The 16,436-nt window shown below is 37.2% G+C and overlaps 1 protein-coding gene and 1 pseudogene across 1 annotated transcript in view; one reads left to right on the forward strand and one right to left on the reverse strand.

The window, feature by feature from the left end:
• Positions 1-16,436, forward strand: part of LOC141573535 (uncharacterized) — a 117,927-nt gene that overhangs the window by 4,339 nt on the left and 97,152 nt on the right. The window lies entirely within an intron of this gene.
• On the reverse strand, positions 15,016-16,339 carry LOC105064633 (olfactory receptor 1D2-like; annotated as a pseudogene).

Consider the following 16,436-nt stretch of genomic DNA (forward strand, 5'->3'; position numbering starts at 1 on the left):
GTTAATTTTGTAACCTGCTACCTTGCTGAATTCTTCAATCAGCTCTAGTAGTTTTTGTGTGGACCTTTTAGGGTTTTCTATATTTAGTTCTTTCACATTTTTTAATTGGGTTGTTTGTTTCTTTGATGTTCAGTTATATGAGCTCTTTTTATATGTTGGATATTAACCCCTTATAGCCATATTATTTGCAAATATTTTCTTCCATTCAGTAGTTTGTCTTTTTATTCTGTGGAGGTTGTCTTTGGTGTGCAAAAGCTTTTAAATTTATTAGGTTCCTATTTGTTTATTTGCTTTTATTTCCTCTGCTTTAGGAGGTTGATCCCAAAAAGTAATTGATTTATGTTAAAGAGTGTTCTTCCTGTTTTCCTCTGGGAGTTTTTTAGTATCCGGTCTTACATTTAGATCGTTAATCCATTTTGAGTTTATTTTGTATATGGTGTAAGAAAATGTTCTAATTTTATTCTTTTGCATGAAGCTGACCAGTTTTCCCAGCACCGCTTATTGAAGAGACTGTCTTATCTCCATTGTATATTCTTTCCTCCTTTGTTATAGATTAATTGGCCATAAGCACTTGCATTTATTTCTAGGCTTTCTATCCTGTTCCATTGATTTATGTGTGTGTTTTTGTGCCAGTACCATACTGTTTTGATAACTACAGCTTTATAGTATAGTCTGAAGTCATAGAGTATAATTCCTCCAGCTCTGTTCTTCTTCCTCAAGATTGTTTTGGCTGTTTGGGATCTTTTGTGTTTCATTACAAATTTTTAAATTATTTGTTCTAATTCTGTGAAAAATGCCATTGGTATTTTGGTAGGGATTGCATCAAATCTGTAGATCGCTTTGGGTAGTATGGTCATTTTAACAGTATTGATTCTTCCAATCCAAGAACATAGTGTATCTTTCCATCTGTGCCATCTTAAGTTTCTTTCAACAGTGTTTTATAGTTTTCAGAATACAGGTCTTTTACCTTCTTAAGTAGGTTTATTCCTAGGTATTTTATTCTTTTTGATGGAATGGTAAATGTGATTGTTTCCTTAATTTCCTGAATTTCTCTTTTTGATATTTTGTTGTTTACGTATAGAAATGGAAAAGATTTCTGTATATTTATTTTGTAAGCTGCAGCTTTACCAAATTCATTGATGAGCTCTAGTAATTTTCTGGTGGTGCCTAGGAATTTCTATGTATAGTATCATGTTATTTGCAGACAGTGATAGTTTTACTTCCTCTTTTCCAATTTGGATTCCTTTTCCTTCTTTTTCTTGTCTGATTGCTGTGGCTAGGGCTTCCAAAACTATGTTGAATAAAAGTGGCAAGAGTGGATATCCTTGTCTTGTTTCTCATCTTGGAGGGAATGCTTTCAGCTTTTCACCATTAAGTATCATATTAGCTTTGGGTTTGTCATATAATGGCCCTTATTATGTAGAGATATGGTCCCTCTGTGCCCACTTTCTGGAGAGTTCTTATTATAAGTAGATGGTGAGTTTTGTCAAAAGCTTTTTCTACATCTGTTGAGATGGTATTTATTCTTCAGTTTGTTAGTGTGATGTATCACTTTGATTTGTGATACTGAAAAATCCTTGCATCCCTGAAATAAATCCTACTTGATCATCGTGTATGTGCTCCTTTTAATGTATTGTTAGAGTCATTTTGCTAATATTTTGTTAAGGATTTTTGCATCTGTGTTCATCAAAGATACTTTTACTTATTGTAATAGTATATGTTATGGAAAAGGATTTTACCATCTTCAATGATAAAATTTTCTACTAAGGAAGAGAATTTTCAAAAATTAGAAAGGATAAACTTCCAGCAGATACAAAGAACTGTACACGATTACAACAACTCAGCAATTATAACATTATTACCTAAGATTTTAAATCAGGGACCACTTAATGCTCCCTAATATTGTTTCGGATGAGTTTGTTGCAGAGCTTGAGGCCGGTTCAAACTAGTTTAAGCTGAGAAAAAAGGAGGCATTTATTAAAAAAAAGACGGGTCTATACAAAAAATAGATAAATAACAAGGACCTACTGTATAGCACAGGAAACTATATTCCATATCTTAACCTATAATGGAAAATAGTCTGGAAAAATATAACTGAATCACTTTGCTGTACACCTGATATTGTAAATAAACTATGCTTCTGTTAAAAAAATAAAATGAGAGAAAAAAAGAGACAAGTGTCTCTTAGAATCAAAGGACAAGGATGCATCTGGGCCACCAGAAAGACAGCAAAGTCATTTCGTTAGGTTTCTTGCCTCTCACCTGTGTTCTCTGCATTTCTCTGTGTTTCTCTGTATATGTTGTCTTCCTGTTGGGCTGTCAGTCTCTTCCTTTCGGATATGTGATGGCTTTTTGTTTCGCTTTATTCTCTCCCTGAAGACTGGCTGATCTCAGCACCCTTTCCCCTTCACTGCCTAAACTAGGAACTGGATCTGTCTGGGTCCTTGAAATGTTTCCTTTGCCAGCTGGCACGATGTTAAGCCTTGCCAGCAGAGGGTGCAAGAGAGGCACTGCAGGAAGAACGGAGTTTTGTTTCTGGTTTTCCGTGCGAGTTTCGGAAACTGGGAAGCCTCACTGGGCAAACTCCTGAAGCGCAGGCAGATGCATGGCCCCAGGTCTGGCTCCTGCCGCACGGGAAGCTTTCCCGGGACCTGAGGTCTGCGGTGCGCACAGCTCCCCCAGCGTCCCCGGTCTGCGGTGCACGAGGGCCGGCAACACCCTGTGGCCAGCAACTTCTCCCAGCAGCAACCTCTTCTTGCACCTGCTGGTTCCTCACCTTGGAAGTTTCTCAGGTGAAATATGAAACTGGCCCCCTGTACGTGGAGGGCAAGGAGAGACCGAAGAAAGAGGCAGACCACTTCAGACTGCTAGGTGCGGGTTTAATAAGCCAGGGGACTTACTCTCGAGGTTTATCTTGGGCGGCCACAGACGAGTAGATCTCTACACCTGTCTGCCAGAATCTTAAAAAGTTTATGTACAGCCCTTAACTGGTTCAGACATGTATATCCAGATGGTCTCAGCTACACATTACTATTTCAAGGCTGTCTACTCAAGGCAGCTTCCAGTGTGGAGAAGGCGGGTGGGGCAGAGTGCACATGCCAAGGTCAGGCGAGGAGCCTCTGGTCTCCTGTGTCCAGCTCTCTGGTCAGCCAGTGGTCGCGTCCTCTCCATGCCCTCCGTCAACACCTGCCTCTCGCCTTCCCTAGTGCCTGGTGGTTTATAGCATTGTGCCTCCAGTGAGACACCTTCCTGAGAACAGACAGTAGGTTTCCAGCAAGTTCTGCTGGTGTGGAACCACGTTAACTATTTTTTTCTTTTCCCATCGAGTGACGCAGTGCCAACAGGGTCTGGGTCTTAGTCCCAGGAGGAGCCTCTTCATCAGGCATTACATCTCAGTCCAGTGGGTGGTAGCTGTTTTTTATTTCTGCTCTTCCTATATTCTTTAGTATTCTCTTCACTCCCCAGCAGCCAGTCCCTCATTTCTCCAATCCCCTGTTATAGTTAATAATTCTTTTTACTAAACCTTCCGTATTCAGGCTCCTTTGTGGTTTTTCTCTCCTTTTTGGACCCACCCAGACTGAGAGACCAGCTTTCTCATCTTCTCTGGTTGAAAAAAAAAAAATCTTCCCATAGCACACAAGTCTACACCGCTTTTCTTTAAGAGTCGGTCCAGGGCCAGAATTTAGTTCCAGTCAGAGCCCCATGAGGGAGATTCTGATTGGCCTAAGAAGGTCAGGTGATAACCTCCCCATCCAGTCAACTATAGCCAGGGGATTGGAGTCTGTGGCCACCGCAGATAACCTTGAGGGTCATGAGACCAGTTAAAGGGTCACTGGGAGGTGGGCAGGTTCCCAGCAGGTGTCTACCACAGGACCCCGTTTATTAAAGGCAGATGCGTGTAGGAAACCTAAGACATGCTGGTAACCTAAAAATACCTGGCCATTTAAAGAATGTGGAAAAATTAATAATGATGCTGGAATAATGTTAATACTGCAGTTTCCTACTGACTTAAAAAAAAACGTTTCATTAAGGTTTAACTGACAAAAATCATATATATTTAAGGTATACAACTTGGTGTTCTGATATAGGTATATATTGTGAAATGATCATCACAATCAAGCTAATTAACATTTGTAATCTCACATAATTCCCATTTCATCCTCCTTCCCCTTTTCCCTTCTTCCTCCTCCTCCTTTCTCTCCTTCTTCTCCTTGGTGAGAATACTTAAGATCCACTGTTAGCAAACTTCAAATAGACAATACATCACTATTAACTATATTACTATACTGTACATTAGATCTTCAGAAATCATTCATCCTGCGTAACTGACACTTTGTACCCTTTGACAAATACCACCTCATTGATTAACCCTCTCCTCACCCTCTGGCAACCACCATTCTGTCTGCTTGTATGAGTTTGATTATTTTATTTTATTGAAGTATAGTTGATTTACAATATTTTATTGGTTTTAGGTATACAACTTAGTGATTTGATATTTTTATAGATTGTATTCCATATAAACTTTTTATAGAATATTGACTGTGTTCCCTGTGCTGTGCAGTACATCCTTGTAGCTTATTTTATACATAGTAGTTTGCATCTCTTAATCCCTCCACCCTCTTCCCTCTTTCCACTGGTAACCACCAGTTTGTTATCTCTGTGAGTCTGTTCTGTTTTGTTATATTCATTTGTTTTATTTTTTAGATTCCATATGTAAGTGAAAACATACAGGATTTGCCTTTTTCTTGTTTCACTAAGCATAATACTCTCCAGATCCATCTATGTTGTTGCAAGTGACAAAATTTTATTCTTTATATGGCTGAATAATAATCTGTTTTGTATATATTGAATATATATTATGTCTTTGTTATTCATTCATCTGTTGATGGACACTAAAGTTGCTTCCATGTCTTGTTTATAGATAATGCTGCTATGAACCCTGGGATACATGAATTAGTGTGTTTGTTGTCTTTGGATATGTGTACCCAGGAGTGGAATTGTTGGGTCATATATTAGTTCTATTTTTAGTTTTCCGAGGAATCTCTATACTGTTTTCCATGGTGGCTGCACCAATTTATGTTCCCTCCAAACAGTGTACTAGGGTTCCTTTTCCTCCACATCCTCACCAACATTTGTTATTTGTGGTGTTTTTGATGATAGCTGTTCTGGCAGGTGTGAGGTAATCCCATTGTGGTTTTGATTTGCATTTGTCTGATAATCAGTGATCTTGAGCATTTTTTCACGTGCCCGATGGCCATCTGTATGTCTTCTTTGGAAAAATGTCTATTCAGGTCTTCTGCTCATTTTTTAATCAGGTTGTTTGGGGGTTTTTTTGATATTGAATTGTATATATATTTTGGATATTAATCCCTTATTGGTCTTACATTTGCAAATATTTTCTCCCATTCAGTAGGTTGCCTTTTCATTTTGTTGATGGTTTCCTTTGCTATGCAAAAGCTTTTAAGTTTAATTAGGTCTCATTTGTTTATTTTTGCTTTTGTTTCCTTTGTGATTGGAGACAGATCCAAAAAACATTGCTACGATTTGCGTCAGAGTTTTCTGCCTGTTTTCTTCTAGGAATTTCATGGTTTCCGGTCTTACCTTTAGTTCTTTAATCCATTTTGAGTTCGTTTTTGTATGTAACGTGAGAAAATGTTCTAATTTCATTCTTTTACATGAGTTTGACTATTTTAGAGTCCACATATAAGTGATATCATGTAGTATTTGTCTTTCTGTGTCTGGCTTATTTCCCTTAGCATAATGTCTTCCAGGTCATCCATGTTGTTACAAATGGCAAGACTTCCTTCTTTTCAAAAACACTATAAAAATATTGCGTTGTATATATTACCACATTCTCTTTATTCATTCACCTGTTAACAGACATAGTTTGTTTCCATATCTGGGTTATTGTGAATAACACTGTAGTAAACATGGGAGTACAGATTATCTCTTCAAGATTCTGATTTCAGTTCCTCTGGAGCTATACCCAGAAGTGGGATTGTGAGATCATATAGCAGTTTTATTTTTTATTTTTTGAGGAAGCTTCATGTTTTCCATGGTGGCTGTATCAATTTAAATTCCCAGCAACTGTGCATGAAATTGGACTCGTATTTCCCACCATATAAAAAACCAACTCAAAATGGATTAGATTTAAATATAAGATCTGAAAGTTTAAAACTAATAGAAGAAAGCACAGGGAAAAGTCAAAATAAGCAAGTGGGATTGTATCAAAGTAAAAAGCTGCACGACAAAGAAAAACAACACACCAGACTGGGAACCAATGGAATGGATTTGCAAGCCACATATCTGATATGGCATAATGTCCAAAATATATAAGGAACTCATACAACTCAATTGCAAAAAACCAAATAACCCAGTTAAGAAACGGGGAAAGGACCTAAATAGACATTTCCCAGTCCAATAGTTACAAATGGCCTATAGGTAGAAGAAAAAGTGCTCAACATGACCAGTCATCAGGGAAATGCAAATCAAAGCCACAGTGACCTAGCATCTCATACCGGTTAGCATGGCTGTTATCATAAGGCAAAAAAAAAATAACCAGTGTTGGCAAGGATGTGGAAACAGGGAACCCTCCTGACTTGTAATAATATGACTTTGCCCCATTATTTAAATGGTTGTGTAGTATTCCATTTTATGGATATATGACTGGTTATTTAACTAATCTTTTGCAATTACAAGCAGTGCTACAAAGAATATTTTTCTGTCTATGTCTTTAGTTATACAGGTAAATATATCTACAAGATCAATGCTGGAAGCGTATTATTGTGACAAGGGAAATGTGCATTTTGAATTTTGATAGGTTTTGCCAAGCTGCCCTTCATGCAGGCTATATTAATTTACCTCTCTACAGAAATGTGTGAAACCACCTTATTTCCCTCATCATCAATAAAGTTTTACATTTTTGCCTATCTGATAGGTGAACTATAATATTACATTATAGTTTTAGTTTACATTTTCCAATACTCACAAGTGAAATTGAACACTCCCTGTGTTTAAAAAGTATTTACATTTCTTTTTCTGTGAATTGTTAATGCCCTTTGCCGTTTTCTTTCTTTCTTTTAATTGAAGTATAATATATTTACAATGTTGTGTTAATTTCTGGTGTACAGCATAGTGATTCATATGTGCATATATATATTCCTTTTCATATTCTTTTTCATTATAGGCCATTACAAGAGATTGAATATAGTCCCCTGTGCTATACAGTAGGACCTTGTTTTTTATTTTATATATAGAAATTAGTATCTGCAAATCCAGAACTCCCAATTTATCGCTCCCCACCCCCTTTCCCACCTGGTAACCCTTTGCCATTTTCTGTTACGTTGTTAGTCTTTTCCATACTGGTTTGCTTTTTAAATATTAAGGAAATTAGTCCTTTGTCATTCATGTTGGAAATATTCCTTCAGTTTGTCATTGTTGTCGTTTGGCTGCTTTTATGTTATTTTATGCTGTGCAAAGTTAAAAAAAATTTTCATTTAGTCAAATTTATCAGTTGTATCAGCAAGGGATATATTCAGCTACAGGAAATAAAAGCCAGCGAACAGTGGCTTGAGCAGATGGGAGAATGTTTCGTGTAACATACAGTGCAAAATTCGGGCTTTAATGGAAAACTGCATTGTCTAGAAGACACGTTTCTGGCTTATCTGATGCGGATTCTATGGGAGTTATTTTACAACTTTGTAAGTTTTAGATAACTGATAGCAAAACAAAATAATTTTCGTCTATAGACATGCAAATGAATTATGTCCCGTAGAGGCACAGCTCTCCCCCACTGTCCCCCACCCCAATGGAAAAACCAGTTTGCCTCTGTTTGTACATTTATTTCAGTATACCTGATCTAAAAATGTATCTGTTCTTTGGGCTCTTTGGCTGTTTCCTCATTGATGAGTTAAATAATCTTTAACATGTGTTCATTCTTATACTATATGAGAGCCATGATTTTACCTTACTTTGAAAATTATCATTGAACAAATATGAAATCTGAAGGTAGGCAGTTCAGGGGCTCAGGGAACTGGGCTTTCACCATTTTTCTGCCTCACTATCTTTAGTGTGCAGTCTTCATATTCCGTTGGTCACCACATGATTGCTATATGGCTGCTGCAGGTCCGGTGCTTGCATCTCCATTCCAGATCAAAAAGGGCAAAAATAAAAAGGTTGTGCTTATCTCACAGAAGAAAATTTTTCTCAGAAATCACTGTTTCTGCTTATATCTCCTTGATTAGAATTGTGTCCCATAGCTACTCATTATGAGGGAATCTAGAAAGAATAATATGATTTCTGGGTACTTTTCACTCCCTTTCACCACCAAAATCAGGGTTGATCAATAAGAAAGAAAAGGTGAATGGATAGTAGTGGGGTAACTAGCAGCACCTGCCAAATCAGTCTTTTCTTAATGGTTTCATGGTTTAGTGGCTAATCTATAAAAACCTTCCTTAATCTAAGATTACAGATTTTTCTTCTTTTTTATGTGTTCTTAAACATTTATACTTTTATTTTTAAAGCAAATTACATCTTTGTTTCATCTGGATATAAAGGGGCATGTGAGGTCGAGATTCATTTCTTTAGATGGCTAGCTGGTTTCCTAAGCACTATTTACCAAATGTCCCAGTGTTACTTCATTGATTAGTAACATCACCTTTGTCATTTATTAAATTTTCATACATATGTCTATATCTGCACTACCTTGTGTATTCTATGCTAGTCCCAATTATATAACTTACTGTAACTTGATAATATTTTAAAATATTTGGCAGGGCTGGGCTCTCCTTCCTCCATTTGTCTAATTTCCCCCATTTTTTCCTGGTTATTCTTTATATCATTGTTCAAATTAAAATAAGCTAATCATAGTTAAAAAATTTAGGTACTACAAATAGGCTTTAATAGAGAAATAGTCACCTGACTTCACCCTTCCCATTCCCAGTTTTGCTGCCCAGAGGCAATGACTTTTAGCTCCTTAAGCAACCCCGACACCCGCCCTGCTTGTTACTGCTGTATTGTTTGATGATTTGCTTATACTGCTATTTATTGATTGATCGATTTTAGTCATATTTATTTCTCTAAGGACAGATGGAATTAGTCCTTCTCTTAACCCTCCTTCCCTCTTTCATCTCCCTCAAATATAATAGTATTATTTTTAATTATTGAGGTATAGTCATCTCCCCCAAATAGAATAGTATTTTAAGTTATATAAGCAATCCAGGTGTACTAGTCATTATAATGATATAAATTTTGCTCACTGTAAAGTTAAGTAGAATTCCATCTTCTTTCTTAGACAGCTTTATGTTTTCCCCAGAGAGAATGGTTACCTCAATTTTAACTTATCTTCATTCCCATATACATAGTTTCATTTCTTTCTTGAAGTTCTGTTGAGTTTACTTTTTTTCTTGGCACAAAGCCCTTTGTCTTTTTGCTCCAGTTTGTCCTGGTTACCTGTACAACCATTACACTGGGACTTCTGTTTTGCTTCTCTCTGGGGTTAAATCTGTGCTTTTCTGGGTCCCATGAACTCTTTTTTTGTGTATATGTGTATTTTTTATTGAAGTATAGTCTGTTTACAGTGTTGTGTTAATTTCTACAGCATAATACTTCAGTCATACATGAACATACATATCTTCATTTTCATACTGGATCCTATGAACTGTTTGTTCTTGATTTACTCCCTGACTTTGCTGGGGCTGATTCCCCAGGAGCTTCTTAAGGAAGACTGGAGGCAAACTTTTTGAGTCCTTTCATGTCTAGAAAATGTCTCTATTCTGCTTGTACACTAGATTACCATTTTGGCTGGGAATTCTGGATTGTAAATATTTATTTCCACAAGATTTGAAGGCATTTCTCCATGGTCTTCCAGCAATCAGAATACCCGTTCTGATTCTTGAGCTTTTATAGTTGATTATATTTCTTTTCTGGAAGCATTTATGATCTTCATATGCAGCTGATACCAAATTTCTTGATAATATATCTTGGTGTGAGTCTTAAATTATTTTCATTGTTTTGGACACTCAGTGAACTTTTCAACCTGATATCTGTGACCATGAGGTTAGGAGACTTATTTCTTTGATTTATGCAGATTTGTAATTACATGTTTGTAAATTTAAGATCAATTTTTCTAGATCCCCAAAACTTTTTGGGGAAGTTTTATTATGACCACATTAAAGTTATAGTTTAATTCAGGGAGATTTTACATGTTTATTATATTGAGCCTTCTATCCACAAACGGGTGTATCTTTGAGATTCATTATGGTTTTTGGAGTTTTATTAAATTAAGGTTTCTTTGAATCTCTAGTTTACTGACAATTTTAGTTATTTTTTTAAACTTCTGGTTAAATTTTATCAAATGCCTTTGCTCGTTTAATGATCTGATTGTTGTCACTGCACGTTGTTTAAAAAACTTAATCCTGGACTTAATCTGCTCGTACTTACTTTTCGTTTTACTCCTTTATTATTTTTTATTGTAGTATAGTTGATTTACAATGTTTCAGGTGTACAGCAAAGTGATTTAGTTATATATACATATTATTTTTCAGATTCTTTTCCATTATTGGTTATTATAAGATATTGAATATAGTTGCCTGTGCTATACAGTAGGTCCTTCTTGTTTATCTGTTTATATATAGCAGTATGTGTCAGTTAATCCCAAATTCCCATTTATCCTTCCCTGCTTTCCCCTTTCATTTTACTCCTGACAATAAATTTTTTAAAGTACATATACATGATAAAAACATTAGCAGCAGAAATGAATAATCAGTGAAAAGTAAGTTTCTTTCTTACTTCTTATCTAGAGTGAGCTTCTAAGTTCCAAATCGCAGAATGGATCCAGCTGAAAAGTTAAGTATAAGGTGAGAGGTCAAGCTGGTGATTTTTCCTAAGACGTGACACACAGGAATAAAGAGATGTGAAATATGCAGTGTTTGAGGACAGGTGGTTCACTTCCAGCTATGACTCTGGGTCAGAGGGTGGAAACTTTCCAGGCTCTGTTCATGAGTGGGATGGAGCTTGCCCAGCTCTTTTATTTTTCATATACAGGAAGTTCAGTTCTAGATCCCACTGAGGTAAGTCCCCTGACTTTACTGCTGGCCCGGTAGGAGTTCAAATCTCAGCCTCTAAGGTTCCCAGTAGTCCCAGCAGCCACCAGTTCAATTCATTACTGCTAAAAGTTCCACTTTCCATTTCTGCCATCTGGTCGTTTTTCCTTCTAGGCTTTCAAGCTTGACTGTTTTGTAAATTAAAAATACATTATCCAGATCTTCTGTGTATTTGTAGAGAAAAAAAGTGTGTTAAGATTTAATAAAGTCATCCTACTGCTTTGTCAGGGACATTCTTTGTTTAAATTTTATCTAGTGCTTTCTCTGCATCTATTAAGATGATCATATTTTTTCTTTCAATCTCTCAATATAGTGAGTAGCATTTGTGGATTTTTAAAATACCAAATTATCTTTACATACCTGTGATAAATCCAGACTAGACATTTATTAATATTATTATTTTTAAAGTACTCTGTTAGATTCAGTTTACTACTATTTTGTTTAGAATTCCTGTATCTCTAGTCAAAAGTGAAAATAGTCGCTGTAATTTTTCTTTCTTGTACTTCTTTCTGGCTTTGGTATCAGCTCATACTGATCTCACAGGATGAGTTGTGAAGTTTTATTTCTTTTTCTGTTCTCTTGAAGAATTTGTTTTAAAAAAATCTGGATAATCCAGAACTTGCTAAAACTTGCCTGTAAAGCCTTTGGGATTTGATACATTCTTTGGGGCGATATCTTTAACCATTCCCTTAATTATTCTCATAGTTGTAGGACTTTCTCTTTGACCATTTATTTTTGAGTCAGCACTGGCAAGTCCCATTTTTCTAGGGATTCCTTCGTTTTGGCCAAATGTTTCCAATTGTTGGCATATAGATGTCAATAATACTCCTTTAACCATTCTAATCTCAGTTTTATCTTTAGTTTTATCTCTCTTTTTTGTCTCTCTTTTTTCCCCTATTGTGTATTTGTGTTTTCTCTTTTCTTCCCTTGATTAATCTCCCAGAAGCTTGCCCACTTCGCTATTTTTTAAAAGAACCCAACTTTGTTGATCCTCTCTTGTTTTATTTGTTCTATTGATTTTTACTCCCAGTTTCTTTATCTCCTTCCTTGCATGCTCCCTGTGCTCATCCCATTGTTCATTTGCTCCACAATCCTAAGAGGACCCTTAGCTCAACAAACAGGAAGCTTTCCTTCCTTCTAATGTGATCACTTAAGACTGCAGTTTTTGTTCAAAGCACCATACTGGCCACATCCTACAGGTTTTGACATGCAGTCTTTATTACCATCCAGTGCTAGATATTTACTTTTTTTTAAACTGAAGTACAGTCAATTACAGTGTGTCAGTTTCTGGTGTACAGCACAATGTCCCAGTCTTGCATATACATACATATATTCGTTTTCATATTTTTTCCATTAAAGGTTATTAGAAGATACTGAGCATAGTTCCCTGGGCTATACAAAAGAAACTTTTTTAAAAAATCATTTTTTATATATAGTGGCTAACATTTGTAGATATCAAACTCCTAAATTACACCCTCCCAACCTCTTTCCTCAGTAACCATAAGATTGTTTACTAAGTCTGAGAGTCTGTTTCTGTTCTGTAGATGAGTTCATAGTGTCCTTTTATTTTTTTTTTTTCTCAAGATTCCACATGTGAGTGATAGGTTATTTTTCTTTCTCTTTCTGTCTTACTTCACTTAGAATGACGATCTCTAGGTCCATCCACGTTGCTGCATATGGTATTATTTTATTCTTTTTTATGGCAAATAGTACTCCATTGTATAAATATATCACAATTTCTTTATCCAGTCATCTGTCGATGGACACTTAGGCATTTAGGTTGCTTCCATGTCTGTCTATTGTATGTAGTGCTGGTATGAACATTGGGGTGCATGTATCTATTCACATGAGAGTTCCCTCCAGATAGCTAGATGCTTTCAAATTTCTATTTTGATTTCTTTTTTAACCTTGAGTTAGCTAGTAGTCTGTCTCCCAAGTTCCAAAAATTGGAGACACTGTATTTACTCTTTTGTCATTAACATCCAAACCAATTGAATTGTGATCAGAGACTGCGCTTGACTTATCTATTCCTTGAAATTTGTTGAGGCCTTTGTGTGTGTGTGTGTGGCTCAGTACGTGATTAATTCCTGCAAATGTTCCACGTATGCCCAAGAAAATACTGTTTCTAATCATTGCGTGTAAACTCCACATAAGCCCAAATCAAGCACATTGACCACGCTGTTCAGATCCTCCATATTTTCACATTCCTCTGCCAGCCTGACCCACCATTGATCAAGAGAAGCCTGCTAATATTTTCTTTCATAATGGTGATCCTATAAATTCCTCCTGGTCGTTATACCAGATTTATCTCATACGTTTTGAGACTTTTTTTTTTAAAAGGTGCAAAAATACTTACAATTGCTTTATCTGAGTGCTGTAAGGCTTTGGGGCCTGAAGTGATGCCATTTGGGGTCCTGCGTAAGAAAAAAAATTACAAATTAGATAAGAGCCTTGGAAGGGGTGCCTGCAACAGAGTGTGAAGGAGCTTAAAAAGCTTAAACTTCATTTGCCTTGTGGAGTGTCAGGGTATGTTTCATATTTGCCTTTGATAGTAACACTTTCCATTCTTTTTTTGAGTTTTATTGAGATATAATTGACATACAACACTGTAAGTTTCAGGTGTACAGCATAATGACTTACACATATTGTGAAACTATTACCATGATAAGTTAACATCCATCATCTCATGTAGATACAATAAAAGAATATTCTCTGTTCTTAATAATTTTTGCTTTGAAGCCTATTTTATCTGATGTCAATATAGCTATATTCAGCTTTATTTTGAGTAGTATTTTCCAAGTATGCCTGTTTCTATTCTTACTCCTAAGTTTTATAGATTTTTATGCTTTCAGTGTATCTCTTTTAAATACATATATCTGTATTTTATTTTTAATCAATCTGTTAAACATTACCTTTTAACTGATAAGTTAGGTCCATTTACACTTACTGTAATTTTATCTACTTATCAGTAGACTTGGGCTCCTTATTAATGTTTGCAATCCTGTTTGAGGCCCATAATGGGCATTAAGTTATTCATCAGTTGAATGAATTGGTGAATGACCAAATGAACATCAAAAATGTGAAGATTGGGTCTCACAATTACCTCCTCTCCTGCTGTCTCCACCACTACTCCTGTTCACGAGTGTATGTTAATATGCTTGAGAGTTTTGTTTAAAGGGAAGGATGGAGTTGTTGCATGAAGAAGAGATAAGAGGTGAAGAGCCATGGAAATAAAGGACAGGATGGACTTCCCAAGGACAAAGACTGACTTTTTTTTCAGAGAAAAGAAACAGAGGAAAAAGACAAGAGAGGCAGTATTGCTTTGGAGCCCAAAGTTTAAAAAATCAACCCAGAGCAAAAGAGAGGAATCTTCTTGCCATTTCTAACTGAACCATAGGGGCTGTGTCCAGAGGGACTGTGGGTCAGGATTGAAGCAGTGACCTCCCCCTGGCCGTACATCAGGTAAGGGGCAGCCTCACCCAGGACACCTGCAGTGGAGGTAGCACAAGGTATCTTCTGTAAATGGCTTGTAGGGCATTATCCTAAGAAAAGGCCAGAGCTCAGGAACATGAGTGGATATATGTCAGAGAACAGGATTGACTTCCCTAGGCTATAACTTTATGTATCTGGATAAGGCTGGGACCATGGTCCTGTATCAGGCAAGTTGAAGGATTTGACCCTGCAAACTTCTCATATTAGTCTTAGTGTGACCTTATTTATTGCCAAGGAGGATGAGATCTAAGGGATATTGAGTTATACATACATGTCTTGTCTTTACCACAAATCAATAAACTCATTCTGGGCTGGCTCTATGTCCTAATTACTCCTGTATACCATACAGGATAATGCCTTGCACATGATGGAGGAAATTCCCAAACATCACTTCAATGCCCTTTCCAAAATTATCCTCATGTCAACCTATGGAAGGCTTCCCTAGGAGGAGTCTTCTTAGAGCCCCATGCATGTCCTTGTTCCTCAGGCTGTAGATGAAAGGGTTCATCATGGGGGTCACCACAGCATACATCACTGTGGCCACTGAGTCCTTCATGGAGTAGCTGTGGAGGGGCTTCAGATATACCATGCAAAGTGTCCCATAGAAGAGGGAGACCACAGCCAAATGGGAGGCACAGGTGGAGAAGGCTTTATACTTGCTAGAGGCTGAGGGCATTTGGAGGATGGCTCTGACAATCCGGACATAGGACATGAGCATGAACCCAAAGAGGATGAGGAAGATGAAGCAGCCTGTGGCAGTAAGCACTGTATGATTGACTTGGGTGTTGGAACATGCGAGTCTCAACAGGACATCTCACAGAAGATGTAATGGATCTTCTAGGACCCACAGAAGCTCACCCTTGTCATGAGGAGGGTGTGGATGAGGCCATAGAGGACGGAGAGTGCCCAACACAAGGTCAGGAGTGAAATACAAAGCCCAGGGCTCATGGCCGTGTGGTGTAGTGCAGGGGACGGCAGATGGGCACATAGTGGTCATATGCCATTGTGGCTAGGAGGAGGTTGTCCAGGGTTACCAAGGAGACCAGGAAGTAGAGCTGTGTCAGAGTAGGACACAGTGTAGGAGATGGCTTTGTTCTGGGACTGAAGGTTCACCAGCATCTTGGGGATTGTGTTGGTGACAAAGAAGAGATCGGTGAAGGAGAAGTTGGCCAGGAAGAAGTCCATGAGCGTGTGCAGGCGGGAGTCGGAGCCAATGGCCAGGATGATGGACACATTTCCCACCACCATGACCAGGTACATGGACAGGAATATCCAAAACAGAACCCACTGCTGCTCAGGATGCTCTGAGAGCCCCAGGAGCAGGAACTTGGAGACACCACTCTGGTTGCCTCCATCCATTTTTCTGACTGTCTGCAACATCAGCACCAACAAATGTCTACTAAGTACCCTCAATTCACTAAAGACATTTCAAAAAGTAAAATCCACTGTTGTCTTATCATTAACAATAGCTTAGGCTAAATTTTATACTTTGTTTTTGGTATAAGAAACAATGTAAGAGACAGAAAACAGAACCTGGAAAATCTTCATATGACTTATTCTAGGCAAGTTCTAATCGGGCATACTTAATATTATAGGAACAACGCCTGTGTCTTATTTTAAATCATATCATGTTACAACCATCTTGAAGTGCTTACAAAATTAGTATGTTATGATGTTATATTGATTTAAATGATATTTAGAACAAGTATATACAGTAAAAGAAACTGATGTTATGCAACTGAACAAAGGGGAAAAGTAAAAATTCTGGAAAGGAAATGGAAAAATTATCAGTATTTGCTGATAGGATGATCTGTCCAGGAAGTCTAAAACAATCAACTGAAA

This window comes from Camelus bactrianus, chromosome 16 (genome assembly GCF_048773025.1).
Source record: "Camelus bactrianus isolate YW-2024 breed Bactrian camel chromosome 16, ASM4877302v1, whole genome shotgun sequence".
Classification (NCBI taxonomy): domain Eukaryota; kingdom Metazoa; phylum Chordata; class Mammalia; order Artiodactyla; family Camelidae; genus Camelus; species Camelus bactrianus.